Genomic DNA, 17,812 nt, shown 5'->3' with positions numbered 1-17,812 from the left:
ACCCCATAAATTTTGAAAATGTAACAACTAAATGACAAAGGATGGCATCAGAGGTAAGGCAGAAGGGAGATGAATATCTGAGACTAAATCACAGAGCTTTGTATTTGAAGACAAGAGCTTGTATTTGTGACTGAGAATGAGGAATCAATGAAAAAACAGGGAAGGACATAAAATAGACATTGGAGGGGAATCTGTGTGTTGGAGGTTAAGATTTTTCCATTTTTTCCCTTTCTCTTAGGGAATTTTGTGCCATTTGTTGCTAAGAGATGATAATGACTGCTACTTAGGAGACAAAAGAAGTGGCCAAGTTGGGGGGAAGGATGCAGCTGCACTCTAGTAGCTGAGGAGTTTTCTCTTGGAAGGGCAGAGATACTTCGAGATTTTGGCTGGGGTCGAGGAGCTGGGCTTGGCTTCTCTTGCTCTCGGATCAGAGGAAACACTTAAGCTGCTGCTACTGTGGAAGAAAGAATTCACCGCCATCGCGGAGTCCAGCCCACTACTGTTTTCTCCTACCATGAGTGAGGCTTTTGCTTGGAAAAGCAGCTGTTGAACTGGGACCTTATTAACACCGGATCTGACTGGAAAGGACCATTGAAAGGAATAAGATGAATGTGTCTTTACAAACAGACCATGCGAATCTGCTTGTAGATAGGGCTAGGAGCTTAGAGATAGGGAAGTAAGAGAAGAAAACTCTCAGTTCTAGAAGATGTTACTAATCAACACAGACTGTTGCTCAGCCAAGGCATTCCTGAACCTAGAGAAAAAGAACAAAGACTTAATAGAATTATTAATAGGTTTTATTCTTTTATATAACAAAAAAGGGGGTGCATATCAGAGGGGGGCATAGAATAGGCGATTTGAGAAGTCTGTACCTTCTGAGTACCTCAGCCAGTGGGGAAGAGGGTGCTGCAGCCAGGAATTAGGATAAAAGGGGTTGCATCCCCCAACAATTCGAGAAACCCCATGGGAAATGCCCATGGCCTCTCCCTTTATTCAAATAAAGTTACAGGACTTCTCTGTCTCCTTTTTGGACATAAACCTCTGGTGTTTGTGAATTAATTTTCCTGACACCATCTACTTGGGTGCCTCAGGAGAAAAACCTGGGACCCTGAACCCCTTCCCGGAGGGCGCGTCTCCCTGATACAGGGGGCTTAGAATTTTAAGAGTTAACTACTGACCGTGGTATTGCTAGTATTGCTAGATTTTGCAGCTGCTTGCTCAACAATGTATATTGCTTGCTTAACACTCATTGCGTGTGCCAGGCAAAGGGAAGGGAAGGATATAAGGGAGGATAAGGGGAGGATTCAGGACCATTGGCAAGGGGAAGAAACCGTGACCGAAGATCCTGCTCGGACCCTGAAACCAGCCCAAACCAGCTCTGAAGTTTGGACTTGGGCCAGGAACTCAGAGAGCATGCTTAAGAAGGCGAGGTAAAAAAGTTCAGCCCGAGTACTTACTTCATCTGAGGAAGACCTTTATTTCATCCCAGAGACCCCAGCCTGCGACCACCAGGTGGCACTGCGCAAGCACACCGACATGTTAATAACTTTAGAGCTAATTATAATATGAAGCAGGGACAGGCAATGAATATGTATAGACATATTTTGTAATTTGATGCATATGTAGTTTGTAACTGGATAAATACTAAGCCAAGAGCCACTGAACGTGCGCATGTCTTTGGAGGAGAGATTCCCCCATGCACCTTAGCTGATTAAAACATACGTACTTTGCAACTTTTGAGTTGTGGAGTCTTTTCTGTCTATCATCCCCTACTGCGTGCAGCAGCTGCTGCAGAGAAGCCCAGCTGCCACTGCCCTGCCCTGCTGTTTTCTGCCCCTGCCTCCGGCATTTTCGTTACACTTTAACCCAACACCCCGTGTCTGCCCAACTCCCCACAGCTCCTGCTAGGGCTGCTGGGTCCCTGCTACATTTGGTTTGTCACCCTGGGTGTGCCTGCCTCTACCATTACAGCTGCCATTAACCGCATGGTCTCCAGGCTCGCGCCACGTGCCCCTGCAGTTGCGGGGGAGTCATCGCACAGCACCTCTGCTGGCTGTGACCGGGACTGTGCCAAAGGGGAACGTGCTTAAAGAGGGGGAAGAGAATGGTTATTGGGTTTTCTGGGGATTTTTGTTTGTTGTTGCTGCCATTGTTGTTGTTTGTTTGCCTTGTCATACATATTAGTAAAGCACCGTTATTTCTTTTCCCGTATCTTTGCCTGAAAACCCCTCAATTTCAAAGTTAAAATAATTTGGAGGGAAGGGGGTCATATTTTCCACTCCAAGGGAGGTTCCCACCTTCCTTGGCAGAGACCTGTCTTTCAAACCAAGATCCTGGTGGAGGAGTGTTGCACATGAATACAAGAATGGGAGGCTGCACTCATGAAGAAAATGATGTTGCAATAACTGATATAGGAATGGCAGGCCTTGAGAGCCTGAGTTTTAATTATGTGAAGGAAAATGGAAAGCCACATAATTTATGAATAAAGACTTGCTAGGATTTAGGTATGGACATGGATGTGAGAGTCTAAGGAGAACTCTTTTCAAGAAATTTCTGGTGAAAACTGCTGTGATAGGAAGGAGATAAATAGAAGTCTGTGTGTGATAGGGGAAGAACTCTATTTCAGCTGGTATTAAAAAGAAGGAATAGGGCACTACAGCCCTGTCAGTCTCACTTCAGTGACTGGTAATATCATGGAAAAGGTTACTGGAAAGTATTGAAAAATACCTTGAGGACAACACAGTCATCAGTCACAGCCAGCATGGCTCCATGAGAGGAAAGTTCTGCTTGTCAAACCTGATTTCCTTCTGTAACAGGGTAACCCACCTGGTTGATTTAGGAAAGCCAGTAGATGTAATCATTTTGGATTTCAGTAAAGCTTTCAATACTGTCTCTCCCAGGATCCTTCTGGACAAAATGCCCAGTGTTCAGCTGGATGAACACATCACGGGATGGGTGAGCAGCTGGCTCACGGGTTGGGCACAAAGGGTGACACTGACTGGGGTGACATCAGACTGGGGGCCTGGGGGGTTCTGCAGGGCTCCATCCTCGGCCCTGTGCTCTTCAACATCTTCATTACAACCTGGACCCAGGGCTCAAAGAACACTAAGGAAGTTTGCTGGTCACACTAAATTGGGATGAGCTGTTGACTCCCTTGAGGGCAGAAAAGCCCTACAGAGAGACCCAGACAAATGAGAGAGATGGAGAATCCCCAACCATGGGAAGTTTAACACAGGCAAGTGCTGGATTCTGCACCTGGGAGGGGGCACCCCTGGCTGCGTGGATGGACTGGGAATGAGAGGCTGGAGAGCAGCTGTGGGAAGGGACCTGGGGGTCCTGGTCAATGGCCAGTTGGATCTGAGTCAGCAGTGCCCTGGCAGCCAGGAGGGACATCCCTGTCCTGGGGGCATCAGGCCCAGCATCACCAGCCACAGCATAAGAGAGACATTAAGCCATTGGAGAGTGTGCAAAGGAGGCCATGAGGATGGGGAAGGGTCTGGAGCAGAGGCCTTATGAGGGGCAGCTGAGGGCGCTTGATGTGTTCAGCCTGGAGAAAAGGACATTGAGGGGAGACCTCACTGAGCTCTTCAACATCCTCCCCAGGGGCAGCACAGGGGCAAGTACCAACCTCTGTTCTCTGTGACCAGGGACAGGACTCCGAGCAAACAGCATGAAGCTGAATCAGGAGATGTCTAGGTTGGCTGTCAGGAAAAGATTTCTCCCCCAATGAGTGGTCAGGCACTCGAACAGCCTTCCCAGGGTGGAGGTCACAGCTCCAAGCGTGTTCCAGTGTTATCTTGTAACTCCCTTCCTCCATGCTCCTACTTTTCTCCATCATTGCACAATCATTTATCCTATGCATACTCTGCTAGCAGACTGTTTACCACCAGCTTCCTTCATCCACATGAACTACGATAAATCTCACCTTGTTCTCATCTAAAATTTATAGAGGATCTCTTAAATCATTTCTGTTTTGCATATTATGTCTGCTGAATCAAACAGGAATCTTTTTGTTGTTTTAAATGCATGTTGGAATAGTTTGATAGTTTGTAGCCTCTTTCAGGGCAAAGGACTTGTCTAAATCTGCTTCCAAGTTCCACAGGGCTGGAAGTCTCATTGCCCTGTGTTCTGAAAGTTATATATAAATATATATCACTTATATAAAAGAACAACATTGAATTAGCCAACGTTCAGGGAATTGTTTGTCAGTGAGATTTATACCTTCAGAAAAGTTCTCTTTCTCTATTCCATAGCCTTTCCATTAAACCTGTCTTGTCAATTAAAGAAGAAATGTATCCTGATCCAGTGTCAATCTGTGGACATAATAATTAAAATAACTGCAGCATATATTAACATTTGGTTAAGTAGCCATGTAGTGCCTCCACTGGTACTATTTCTGGCATATTTTATTCCTAAATCATACTTTAAATCAATTTTTATCAGGTTGCAATGTTAACTGATATGTTTTTTGATCACTAAATAGTACACATGCTATGCTGTGTATTGCAATTGTGTATATTTTTTAAAATTGCTGAGCAGAAAGTAAAATACCATTGTGTACAGCTCTGTGAAACAATTTTCCAATCAAAAATGCTGCCAGTTCATAAACTTCATGTGGTCTTGTGCTTTATGTATTTCTATTTAGGAGCAGAGATTGTGTTGGTTGCAGGAATTATGCACACATGGAAAAAATAAAAAAATTTTAGTAATATAGTTGTATTTTTAGTTGTTTGTTAACAAGTCAAATTTCTCAGATGAAATATGTAAAAGTGATAGTTTATGCACTTCATAAAATAAAAAGAGAAAATGTTACTAAAATGTTTTTCACATCTAGTGACCTTCAATATAAATATTACTTTGGATATCTGTGAATATTTGAATAAAAATGCATGAGGGGAAAAATTTTGCCCCATTTAATGGAAACCTGCCACTTTTAGTAAACTTTATTGAATAGCTTTGATGTTTAATGCAGCATTTGTGGAAAAGGGTTACCCAGCAACATAACTACTGAAAATCCAAAAAACCCTACTGATGTGAACAGTTCACATTCATTAAAGAAATATTCATAATGGCTTCATATGGCTATTATTCAGTGGTTATTTATTCTTCATATTTATTCTAATGTTAGAAGTAATGAAATATATTGTAATGATGAAATGAAATTGAATTGACTGCTTGCACTGAAAGTTACATACATGACATTTTTATTCTTAGTTTATATCTGAAATATAAATAATCCCTTTTTCAACTAAGCTGTGCAATAATTTTTGCTGTAGCCATTAAGAATCTACTTTCAGTTAGTGGATGTGAGAAGGTTAAACCATTGTCAGAATTAAATGTTGAAGAATACTTGTATATATCCTTTTAAATGCATCTTGCAGAAGGTACAACTGCAAAATTTCTATTTATTGCTTTGTTATTGAGAAATAAGAAAACAAACATTCTTTGTTAGCACAATAAAATATAATTAGGGTAAGTAGGCTTGATTTCAATTCTAGTTTTGGTGTTGCTGATTGCTTGCTCTCAGGTAAGTCTGAATATGAGCATGTCTCTCTTTTTTCATATACAAATGGGTATGATAATAATAATCCATCTCAGAAGATTTATTTAAGATTGATTAAATTAACATTTTAATATTTCAACAGGGTGTCCTTGTCTAATTCTAAGTTTATTACTAATGAAAAAATAGAAAAATTTGATTTAAAGACATCAATCAGCTTTTACCAAAACAAGGTACTAAGGATTTCTTTCCTAATCTGCTTATAGGTTATAGAAAGTCTGCCATAAAACTCTCTCAAACCCTCAAGCATTGTTATTTTCTCTTTAGTGGACAGTAGAACATGAAGATGTAATTTCATGTAATATTTCCTGTGACAAGAAGTATGGGGTATCTGGTTCAGACAAAGAAAATACCATGGATGTTTTTGATGCAATACATCCAACAATAACAGCACATATCCAAGGTAAGGCAAGATTTATGACTTTTACATCTTGTTAATGCAGCTCTTGATTTTGTAAAAATGTGTTATAAAAAAAAATTGAGAAAATTAATTAATTTCATTCTGTTTGAAGATTCTTACTTAAGAAAGGCAAAAAGACTCATCTGTAAGACATTAAACCTAGGGTTCTTTAGCATATGCTTATAAAAAGGAGATAACGGGTCAAAATTACACTGAACAGTGATTGTTTTTTGAACAATAATTTTCCTTTGAAGGTAATTTTGCTACTGAGACCTCAGTTCTGTGAGGCTTTGTCTTGGAGATGGTTTATTATCTCATAATTTGGGGGGGGTTTGATCTGTTTTTGTTTTGTTTGTGCTTCGGGTGGCTGCTGTCTCCGCCTCACCCCCCCTCCTCCCTGGCTCCAGGACTATCGTGATGAATGGGAGCCAGCCCGGGGCTTCCGGAGGGAGTTTGGGGCAGGCTGAGGGGCAGGCCCTTTCTTTTTGGCACGGGCTATTCAACTGGACACACGTGGCTGGTACCGCTGACTGGGGATATTGCTGCTTTCTGTGGATTTTGCCTGCTTCTTTTTTTTTTGTTTTCCTGCGGTACTGTGACTGGGGTTGCTGCCTTGGCTTCTTTTGCTGCTCTGCTGTCAGGAAGCCCAGAGCCAGTGCGTGCTGCGCCAGTACCGGAGACCACCCTGCTTTCCCACCAGGGGCTGCCCTCCCACCCTCCACACAGCCTGGACCCTAAGGACCAGCCAGCGCTGGTGAGAAATCCCGGGGGACCCTTCCCCTGCCGTGTTCGAGAGCCAGGCTGCTGCTGCCCAATGCCTGCCGTACCCCTGCCATTGCTCCAGGTTTGTGCTCCACTGTAGCTTTTCACACCTGCCAGGAGGACCCGTGGGTCCAGCTACAGCTGCGGAGCTTCTGCTGCCTCTTGCTTGCTACCTCCGAGTAAGTCCGCCCTGTAGTTCCACCTTGCTTCTCCGGAGGTTCCTGCTACAGCTCCTTTTGCTATCCAGAGGGGGCACCAGGATCGGCTCCCGCTGTGAGTCTGTAAAGGAAGCGCCTTCTCCATCTCTATTGCCGGCTGCCTCAGCCATTGTAGATGTGGAGAAACATGGCCGGACCCCCTGCCACAGCGCCCCCTGCAGGCGCGGGGGAACCATCGCACCCGCCCTGCCCGGCCGGGAGCCACCAGCGCCCCTGGCGGCCGCGAGCGGAGCTGCACCCAGGGGAAAGGGCTGCGGCCGGGAGAGGCTGGCACTGGGTTCCTGGGCGTAAGGTTCCATCCACACTTTCAATATCTAGCATTTATTCAGGTTTTTTTCTTTCTTTTTCTGTGTCTTTATTTTTTTGTTAATAAACAGGTTTTTTTCACTTTCACCCTCTAGTATCCATTTCTCTCATTGGCAGAAGAAAAAGGAGTTACTGAAGCCCTTTTTTGGTAGAGCAAATGCTCATTCCAGGGTATTTTCTCCTGAAATTTGTCTCAAAACTGAGACAGGCTTCCACTCAGGTCAGTGAGTTTGACATTCCTTAAGAATTGTCTTCAGAATATATAAGCAGCCATACAAATGTAAAGTTAGCTCCAGTGAATCAGAGCCTGATGATAATTCATTTACATTTAAAAACAAAAAGTGCACCAAATGGATTGTAACAGTTAGAATTCTAGGTGACACTATCAGGAGATGTTTTTTCCATATCATTTTTCCTCATATGCTTTTGAAGAAGGTCATTCCCAGTGCCAGAAGCCTTGCTCAGCATGATCTCCTGAGTCTTCACCCAGTAAGCTCGCTTTGAAGTCAGCCACACAGGAAAACCATTATGTCAATTTAGGGCATTGTTACAATTCTAAGAAGGAAGGATGCAACAACAGAGATGTCAAATCAACTCTTAAGAGTATCGACAGCATTAAATAAACTCAACCAATTTACCTTTGCATTCTTAAGGCAATAATCACAGAGAGTCTGCCTCTAGACACTATAATAAAATTGTCTTTGAAGAATTAGGAATTACTTTGGATAGGATGGGACATTCAATCTAAAACACTGCGAGGTTTCTTTTAAATTGCAGTGACTACCGCATTGTTTCCTGCAAGAGATGCTCATAATCTTTTTCCCCTCTGTAGATTTCAGGAAGCACTAGCGTTCTGGAACATCCAGATTTCTTTTCGGACTGCTTTGAAAACTGGACTTTAATCTAGATTTTTAAAATATCTTTCCTCTGAATATTTGAGTTGAAATTTATGCATAGAGGTAGATGGATGCTTTTTATTTAATGAAAAATGGGTAGCTTTTTTTTGGTTTTTGTAATGTATGTTATAAATGCATGTAATAAAATGCAGGTGTGTTGTAGCTGCTAAACAATTTGTTGTTAAACTGCTTTTAACACAGAAACTACCTGGTCATTTGTTCCTTAATAACTTGGGTTCAGTCCTGCAAAATGACCTTTCAATAAGGCTTCAAGCCTTTGCTGGATGTGAGATCGTAAGGAGCTCCAGAGAGTTCACAGAACTATTCGTGTGATTAAAATTCAGAATATGCTTCTGATGCTTTGCTGGATGGAGACAGGGATCACAAATTTGCAGGATGCTCTTTGACAGATTGCAGTGGCTACAAAAGCTCACTCTTCCTGTATTCTTCATTGTTCTTCATCTGTGTGTCAGGGGGCAGCAATGCTCTGTGAGATTGCTGTTTTGCTGCTGATAGTCATTACTTGTGCACAGCACCCTGGGACAAAAGCTTAAAAATATGGGATATAAAGACAGGAGAATTTTAATGTCATTAACCTGTTTCCTTAAACCAAGGACTTGAGGATTCTGTTAGTTCCTCTCTTTTTAGCCAAGACAGAGAGGTATATCAATACTAGTGGGTGATGTATCTCAACACCTATCTGCAGGACATCTCAGATACACCATGAGTGACCACTCTAATCATGTAGGTAATTAATTCATCATTTGCAGAAAAACACGTTTAATAATGAGAAAGTGATGGTTTGGGTTCTGTCTAAATGAGACAACTTGAACACTTGCTTAATTGATATATCCATCAAGAAGTATAGTAAGAACATAATGGAGTAAAAGCACAGCACCATGTTAGAAGATTAATGTAGCACTCACAGATATTCTCCTAACATTAGCTGGTTAGAAAAAAACTCCTTCAGTAAATATTGTACTGATCTGTAATAATTAGGAAAATATGTATGTATTTTTTAGTACCCACAGCCCAAACCACACATGGCAGTAATACACATCTGAAAAATTTAATGGATATTCTCAGCTGCTTTGATGGAGCACATGAACTGCCATATTTGAAGCAGATGGTACTTATGATTCTATAGCAAGACAATTTGGCATCCGTAACTTGATGTCTCTGATGCTTGGATTAATAAAGAGAAATAATCAGATTGCTTCCTTCACCTGTGTCTGAGTGGAAGCAGTGGGGAGCTATTTCTTACCGCCCTAGTTTCATTACTGGATCAGAGACAACTCTTGCTCCCTCCACAATATGAAAAAAGTGTTACTGCAAACCACTGCTGTTCTGGAACAGCTCCTCTTCTCTTCACTGCAAGGGGCTCATATGAATTTCTACACTGTGATATAGCTGGCTGTTTTCTTTTGCAACTTCTGATCTGAATGCTGTACTGCAGACAGCAGGTTAATCTTGGGTCACACCCTAACGGTGCCTGTTGAGTTAGGCAACTCAAGTAACTGGATAGCAGTCCTGTAGGGAAAAATGTACCTGTGGCTTGGAGACATACAACAGATAGCCTTGTGAATATTGAACCTGAAAGCATGCTTTCTGCACTGAACTCTCCTTCTTTGTTTTTATTCACAGTTGAACTAACAATTCTGAAAGTATTACCTGTATTTTAATTTTTTAAAAAGATATCTCCCTAATTTTCTAAGCCAATAAAATTATTATGTATTTTTTTCCATTTAGTTGTGTGTTGGAGGTTAGGATTTTTCCTTTTTTTTTTTTTTTGTCTTTCAGGGAATTTTCTCCCATTTGTTGCCTAAGAGATGGTAACAATGATACTTGGGAGACAAAAGATGTGGCTGGGAGGAGGAGGAGGGGGAAGGGTGCAGCTGACTGCAGTCTCTTAGCTGAGGGGCTTTCCCTTGGATGTGCAGATACCGCAAGATTTTGGCTGGGGGGTCAGGGGGCTGGGCTCAGCTCCTCGCTCTCTTGGTCTCGGGATCAGAGTGGACAGGTGCGGTTTTGGAGCTGGACTGTTGGTGCCCAGAGAATTCGCTGCCACTGTGGAGTTTTTGTCCTTCACTGTTTCTCCTACCGTGGGTGAGCTTCTGCTCACAAGAGCAGCTGTTGAACTGGGACCTTTTCCAACACCCGAGCTCACTGGGAAGGGGACCCTGACCCACTCTCCCCTTCCCAGAGGGAGCGTCTCCCGGCTGTGTGCGGCAGCTGCTTGCAGAAACCGGGCTGCCACTGCCCAGCCCCGCTGCTTTCTGCCGCTGCTTCGGGTTTTGCGCTACATTTTAACCTGACATCCGGTGCCTGCCCGGACATCCTGCGGCTCCTGGGACGGCTCTGGAGTTTTTGCTACACCTTGTTTGCCACCCTGGGTGTGCCCACCCTGCCGTTCCAGGCTGCCACTCTGAGGTTCCTGCTACAGCCCATTTCGCTCTCCGGAGGGGCACCGGGACCGGCTGCCCGCCGTGAATTTGTAGAGGAAGCCCCTTTTCCGTCTCTCCTGCCAGCTGAGCCAGCCATTAACCAGCTGCAGTGAGGCGGCCGAGCTGGCGCCACAGCGCCCCCTGCAGGCGCGGGGGAACCATCGCACCCGCCCTGCCCGGCCGGGAGCCACCAGCGCCCCTGGCGGCCGCGAGCGGAGCTGCACCCAGGGGAAAGGGCTGCGGCCGGGAGAGGCGGCGCTGGGTTCCTGGTTTTTTCTGTTTATTGTTAGTGATGTTGTTGTTTGTTTGCCTTTTTATTTATATATATATATATATAAGTAAAGAACTGTTATTCCTTTTCCCATATCTTTGCCTGAAAGCCCCTCAATTTCAAGTTATAATAATTTGGGGAGAAGGGGGTCATATTCTCCATTCCAAGGGAATTCCCACTTCCCTGGCAGACACCTGTCTTTCAAACCAACACACTGAGTGTTTGTGAAATGTATGTGTTAATACTTACAAAATTACAAATATTATGAAGTAGCCTAAAGGAACAACTACTGTCTTGATAGGGCATGACTAATAGCTCATTATTTAGTTTTCTTTTTTTTTAATAAGTTCTTAACTTTCTGTTAGAAGGAACCTTTTTTATTAGTCTGTATGACAAAGCAAAGCTAAAATATGGTTTTCAGAGTTTACATGTCAGCATCACTTGTATCCGGCATATATGACAGAACCGTAGCTATATGGGATACAGATGCAAGTTGTAAAAAGTTAACCTTAAAGGTACTGAGCTCTTATTTGGTCATTAGTTTGATGAAGAGATGCAAAATGTATTGCTAGTTTTAAGAGCATTTCATTATCTGACAAATACCCTTGCCCATCCATTTTAGATATGGGCAGGAATATATCCTGGATTTATGTGATTTAATTTCCTAGAATAGTATGTTCTTATACAATTAGCTATAAAGATATTATCATTGTCAAGTCAGTCGTTAATAAGTTTTTACATCTCTCTTTTGATGAACAAACTCATTTAAGGATTACATTGGATGTAGTTGTACCTATGTTTTAGGAGTTTCTTCCAGCAAGTAACAAGAGCCTGGATAGCACATATATTCATTTTGAAATGCCAGACTCTTGCATATCTGTATGTTTACATGCTTACTTCTGTCCACAGAAACAGACCATTAAAAAGGAAGCATACAAAGAAAAAGTAAATACTGGTGTTGAGGTTGTCAAGCTTAGCTCAGTTCCCTAGGTTACACTAGTGCTTAAATTGGCAGGGACATGTTACAGCACTTTTTCAGGTGGACAGTTCTGTAAACGAATGTACTAGTTTGAAAACAAACCAGTGCGAGACACCAAGTCAGAATAAAAATTTAATGGGGAAATTTAAAAAAAAAAGACAGAAAACACTGGTCCAAACTGACAGAGTCAAGATATGACCTGACACCCTGTTAGTCAGGGTGGCGGTAGCAGTCCGATAAGATGGTGGCTGCAGTCCTCCTGAAGTGGTGGATGTGGTTCTCTTGAGGCAGTGATCCTGTAGAAGGGGCTGCTCTTCCTTGGAAGGTCCACTGGTGGCTATGTAGATCCTGTCCTCTGGAAATCCAGTGGAAAGGGTTGTCTCTGGTGTTCAGAATCTCAGACTATATCCAGGATGGAATGCTTGGTTCCTCCTTCTGGGTGGAGCATCTCACAATGGGGTAATGAGTCATGAGGCCAGGCATTGATGTGCTCATTAACAGAAGATGGTCCAGAGGGAGTTATCTGTGAGTCATGCAGCATGGCATTGATGGGCCATTAATCAGAAGATAGCCTGGAGGGAGGAGGCAAGGAAACACTGCCCCACCTGGTTTCAACAGCTCATGAGGATGGTGATAGAATGCACTGCAACCCAGGACAATGAAGTAGCTATGTTTAGTTATTCCTCCTTAGGACTGGGCCTCCTCTTTTCTTCTATAGCCGTAGTAATACTACCCAGAATGTGAGGTGGTAAGTAATACTTGCATTAAAAAAAGTCAAATTCTCATTAGGGTTTTTTGTGCCATCATGACTTTATTTTTTACAAATAATTCATATTGTATTATGATACTTGTAATTAATTTTTTATTTTAGTGGAAGCGATCTGCAAGACTTGAGGTAATGATCAGACTACCACAGGTAATGTGGGTCTAAGAAATGGATTAAGAGTATTTATAAAGTTACATACATGTGTTTTGCACATATTCATTTCACAGAATTCATGACCTCTTGTCTTGGCTTCCCACCCAGAGCTCAACCTGTGACAAGAGCATGTGGTGACAGGACAAGGGGAAATGCCTTCAATCTGAAAGAAAGTAGGTTTAGACTAGGTATTAGGAAAAAAATTTTTTCTATGAGGGTGGTGAGGCCCTGGCACAGGGTGACCAGAGAAGCCGTGGCTGCCCCATCTCTGGAAGTGTCCAAGGCCACGTTAGACAGGATTTGGAGCACCATGGGATAGTGGGAGGTATCCCTGTCCATGGCAGGGTCGTGGAATGGGATGAGCTTTAAGGTCCCTTCCAACCCAGGCCATTCCACGGTTTTATGAAGGGAATTATGAATTCCTGATGTGGTTTCAGGAGCTAATCTCTAAATAGATGTGAAAATTTCATCCCTAGCTTTAAGCACTTTTTTAAAATGAAATGTAGCAATGGTCAAGTGGTTCATAAAAGTACTAAGTTGTAATCAGTATTTACCCCAGGTAATTACAGAAATTTAAAAAAAGAATTTGTTAAATATGTTTATTTTTTTATTTGAATACATCTGGGCAGTTTCAGATTGCTGGTGCTTGCTTCCAAAGACATGATATGTAAATGTGAGAGTTTATCTCTCATACTGGGAGTACTCATCTAAGATTTGATCCTTATGGAAATAATGTAAACCCCTCTTTTGGTAATACGTCAATTGTACTAATGCAAACACATCAAAATAATGGCATCTTTTTCTCAGAATTCTACTTTGAAATTGTGGTATATTGAAAAGATGTATCATATTCTTTTAGCGATAGTAATGCCTTAAAGAACCTGGTAATAAAACAACACACTTTCGAGATAATATTGGTATAGGAGGTAATATAAAGGCTGGTCTTTATTGGAGGCCTCCAGGGGCAGATATGGAAAATGTCCACAAAATGCCCACCCCCCCACAGGGTGAATACAGTTTTATAAGTTTAGCAAATAAGTGTAATTGACAAAAATCACCAGTTAGAGGCATAAGTGGTAAGGCAATTTCCCCCGGTTCAAGCCTCTCTGAATCCTGGCCCCCCCACCCCCCCAGCCTTTTTAGGGACTAAACACTGTTGATGAAAATGTGTCTCAAAGAGCTGGTTTGGACCTTGGTTCCCAGGCAGAACCAAGATAGCACAGGGGCCTTGTACCCCCACAGGGCTTGGAGCTCTGGAATATGTTTTGTCTTTCTGCCTAGGAAAAAGGCAGGGAAAAGTACTGGGACTACAAATACAATAATAGGCTACAAATACATGTGTAAAGAATACGGAGAATACATAAAAAAAAAAAAGGCAAAAATCAATTTGGCATCAATAGAAATCAGAAAAGGAAGAGGCTCAATAATTTCCCTGGTCATATCACTTTGTTGTTTAACCACACATTATACGTTATTCATTATAGAGGGATTCCTTATGGAACAGGGGCATATGATACCCCTGGAAAGACTGGGTAACCCAGGGTTGCTGAGGAAAACTGGCCCCTGGCTGCAGGCAGGCCTGGAAAGCACCTGGCTGCAGGCAGCCCTGAGAGTCCTTGGCAAAGTTATACACTGGCCGGCTCCCCCGCTGATTAGAGGCTGTCTAGAGGGAGTGGGCGTGAATTTTTGCAAAAGTAGATATAAGTTGGCATAGTTGAACAATAACGGGAGAACGATGCTTAATCGAATCGGTGTACGTGTCATTTATCCGGCCAGCTCTCCAGACTCAGTCCCTATCAATTCAGAAAAAGAATTTCGGTGTTAAAGGAAAGCTGTCACATTTCTAGGCTGAAAACACAGATTGATCATGGTTTTGTCTCTGGGAAAATTGTCAAATCCTTTTTTAGAACTGGAATGTAGTAATAATAGTACTTTGTAAATAGTGATTTTGGTAAGGACATTGATTTTCATATACAGGTGCATTTTGGTTTTTAAAAGCACAGCCATGTAAGTGTACATCTGAAAATAAACATATTTCGGTTTTCTATACCTGATGCTCCTGCAGAGTACTAGCCCATATATTGGAGCACTACTAAATCAATGTAGGTATTAGTTATATGCTCCTGGACATAAATCAACTTACAAGAATTTTGAGGAGTGTCTTTTCAAAGCTGAGACTGTATGTATCCTGACTTCTAAAACTTGAATTATAAAGAGGTGTTAGGAATGAAGAACATTAAGCTTAATACTATTGAAATATGCTTTCTATTACAGTCCCTCAATTGTTTTGGATAGTGAATTTGCAAGATCTTGTGTATATTTTCCTTCTTGTCAATAATCATTAAATGAAACTGCATGAAAAAGAACTCTTTTTCTTATATTTCTATCAGATTTTTTGTTGAATAGCAGGTATTCAGAAATAATGAGCAGCTTTTTAAGCTTTTATACGTTTGATAAATGTGTCAGCAGTGAAAATGTGTAGATTTCAAAAAGTATACATAAACAGAAATTTGAGAATATGTTTACAATTGGTACAGGAAATTATTTTTTGTGTGCATTTAAGTAATACTTAAAGCATAACAATTAGAAAATGTCTACTTTTTTAATAAATAGTTTCACAAGTAGTTAATTAGGAATCAATGTTATATTGACTCTGATAGAAGTGGATGGAATTTCATGAGTATTTGTCTAATCAGCAGAAAACCTTCTCTGTACTGAGTACAGTGGGTTAATATTTAATCTAATATTATTGTTGTGTATCAATTTTCCTTTTTTTTTTTAAATTTTTCTACGTGTCTCCTTTAGTAAGATAACAGTCAGACTAAAAAAAGAAAAGTAAATATGAAAAAGCCCCAAATGACCTCGTGTTAATCACTGAGACAGAAAAGCTAAGAAATGGATACCCATCAAGCCACCAAAAAAATAAAGTATGATACTGTATTGGAAAAGATAAAATCAGAGTTCACATGAAACACAGTTTTATTCAGGAAAAAATCTGAACCATTCACCATAGGAATTAATTTAGGGCAGCACTATCTGTGTGAAGTTTACTACAGCTATATGGACTTGGGGTTTTCAAAAATCAGGCCTAGATTTGTGTGTGTATATACAGAGCTGTACCTGCATGAGTGAAATAATGCACACTTGTTACAAATGATTAACTGAAATGCCCTTTTTTTGTTACATGTACACCAGTATGAAGAATGCAAGAAACCCTTCTTATGCCTGCAACATAGCAACTCTGAATAATATACAAGTGTGCATCCTGTCATCTGGCTTCTCCAGTGAGAAAAATTTCGCCATTGGTACCTTTTGTTTCTCCTGATCTTTGAATTAATCTAGCAGTCTTGAGACTGTACATCTGTATGTAATACACAAGCTAAGACTTTCCCTTAACTACAGTATTCTGTATGAAGAATAATAAAATAATTGCACTAGCCCATTTAATACCTGTGATGTATCAGTTAAAGAATAAAATCCCCAGGAATATAAATACTACTTATTCTGCATGGCACCAGAGAATAAAATTGCTTACTTGTCCTTTGGGAAACATTAAACAATTTTAAATAAACACACTAGTCCAATCTTACTAAAGAAGTAACATTTAGATGCAAATTATTGACAGGTTTCCTTCAGTTCCCTAGAGGGCACGTTCTTCACTATGACAAACAACAATCTTTGCTGTCAGTGGCCCTCAGGAAGACTTCTGTGAGTAAAACCATGAATAAAACCATGAGCTTTTGTCTAACTTGTTGTCATACCCCTTAAAAATTTTTTGTGAAGGAGTTTTCAGGTACTGAAAGTAAGCTTATCTGGCATGATGCAGCACAAATTAATTTTGTGTAGTAAAGCCTTCCTTCAACAAGGAGTGTAGTGTTTTATCTGCCCTTTCTTAGGAGTAACCCTGAAAGGATTGTATCTATTCAGTATATGTGAGAATGTCAATTAATAAAAGAGTAACTGTTTCAAAAATTTTGGAAGCATTATTCCTAAAAATAGTGATTTCAACCTTTTCAACTGTTCCTTCTAAAAGGAACTTAAAGTGGGGAAAATATTTGGAATTGGGCATGTGACAGCCTGGAATGCAGTTAAGCTGTGGAATACAAAGAAATCTTAGTAGGTAGATTTTTTTCCCCTTGTGCAAATTATGTGAGGGTTAAATGAAAAATATTTCTATTTTTGTACAGATTTATGGCTTTGGATAAGTACTAGGTGATGAATTGTGTTATTTTCCAGCATTCTTCCCCCTCTTTACTCCTTTATTATTACTGGTTTGTTACAGAGGTTAAAAGAAAATGCTATGTCTATGCTCCTCATGCTGTTTTGTTTTAAAATCAGATCACATAAAATATGCATGTTTTATAGATTAACTAATTTGGCTTTAATGTAGTTAGTAATGCAGAAGTAATTTCTGTATGTTAGAAATTATTATTCTAGAATAATTAATCTTATATCGGAATTGGAAGTGTTCTTTCTTCCCTTCCTTTCTTTCTTTCTCTCTTCCTTTCTTTCTTTCTTTCTTTCTTTCTTTCTTTCTTTCTTTCTTTCTTTCTTTCTCTCTTTCTTTCTTTCTTTCTCTCTTTCTTTCTTTTTCTCTTTCTTTCTTTCTCTCTTCCTTTCTTTCTTTCTCTCTTTCTTTCTTTCTCTTTTTCTTTCTTTCTTTCTCTCTTTCTCTCTTTCTTTCTCTCTTTCTCTCTTTCTTTCTCTCTTTCTTTCTTTCTTTCTCTCTTTCTTTCTCTCTTTCTTTCTCTCTTTCTCTCTCTTTCTTTCTCTCTTTCTTTCTCTCTTTCTCTCTCTTTCTTTCTCTCTTTCTTTCTCTCTTTCTCTCTCTTTCTTTTCCTTTTTCTTTCTTTCTCTCTTTCTTTCTTTCTCTCTCTTTCTTTTTCTTTTTCTTTCTTTCTCTCTTTCTTTCTTTCTCTCTCTTTCTTTTTCTTTTTCTTTCTTTCTCTCTTTCTTTCTTTCTCTCTCTTTCTTTCTCTCTTTCTTTCTCTCTTTCTTTCTCTCTTTCTTTCTTTCTCTCTTTCTTTCTCTCTTTCTTTCTCTCTTTCTTTCTTTCT

Source organism: Corvus cornix, chromosome 11 (assembly GCF_000738735.6).
Source record: "Corvus cornix cornix isolate S_Up_H32 chromosome 11, ASM73873v5, whole genome shotgun sequence".
Taxonomy (NCBI): domain Eukaryota; kingdom Metazoa; phylum Chordata; class Aves; order Passeriformes; family Corvidae; genus Corvus; species Corvus cornix.
Note: the sequence above shows the minus strand (reverse complement) of the source record.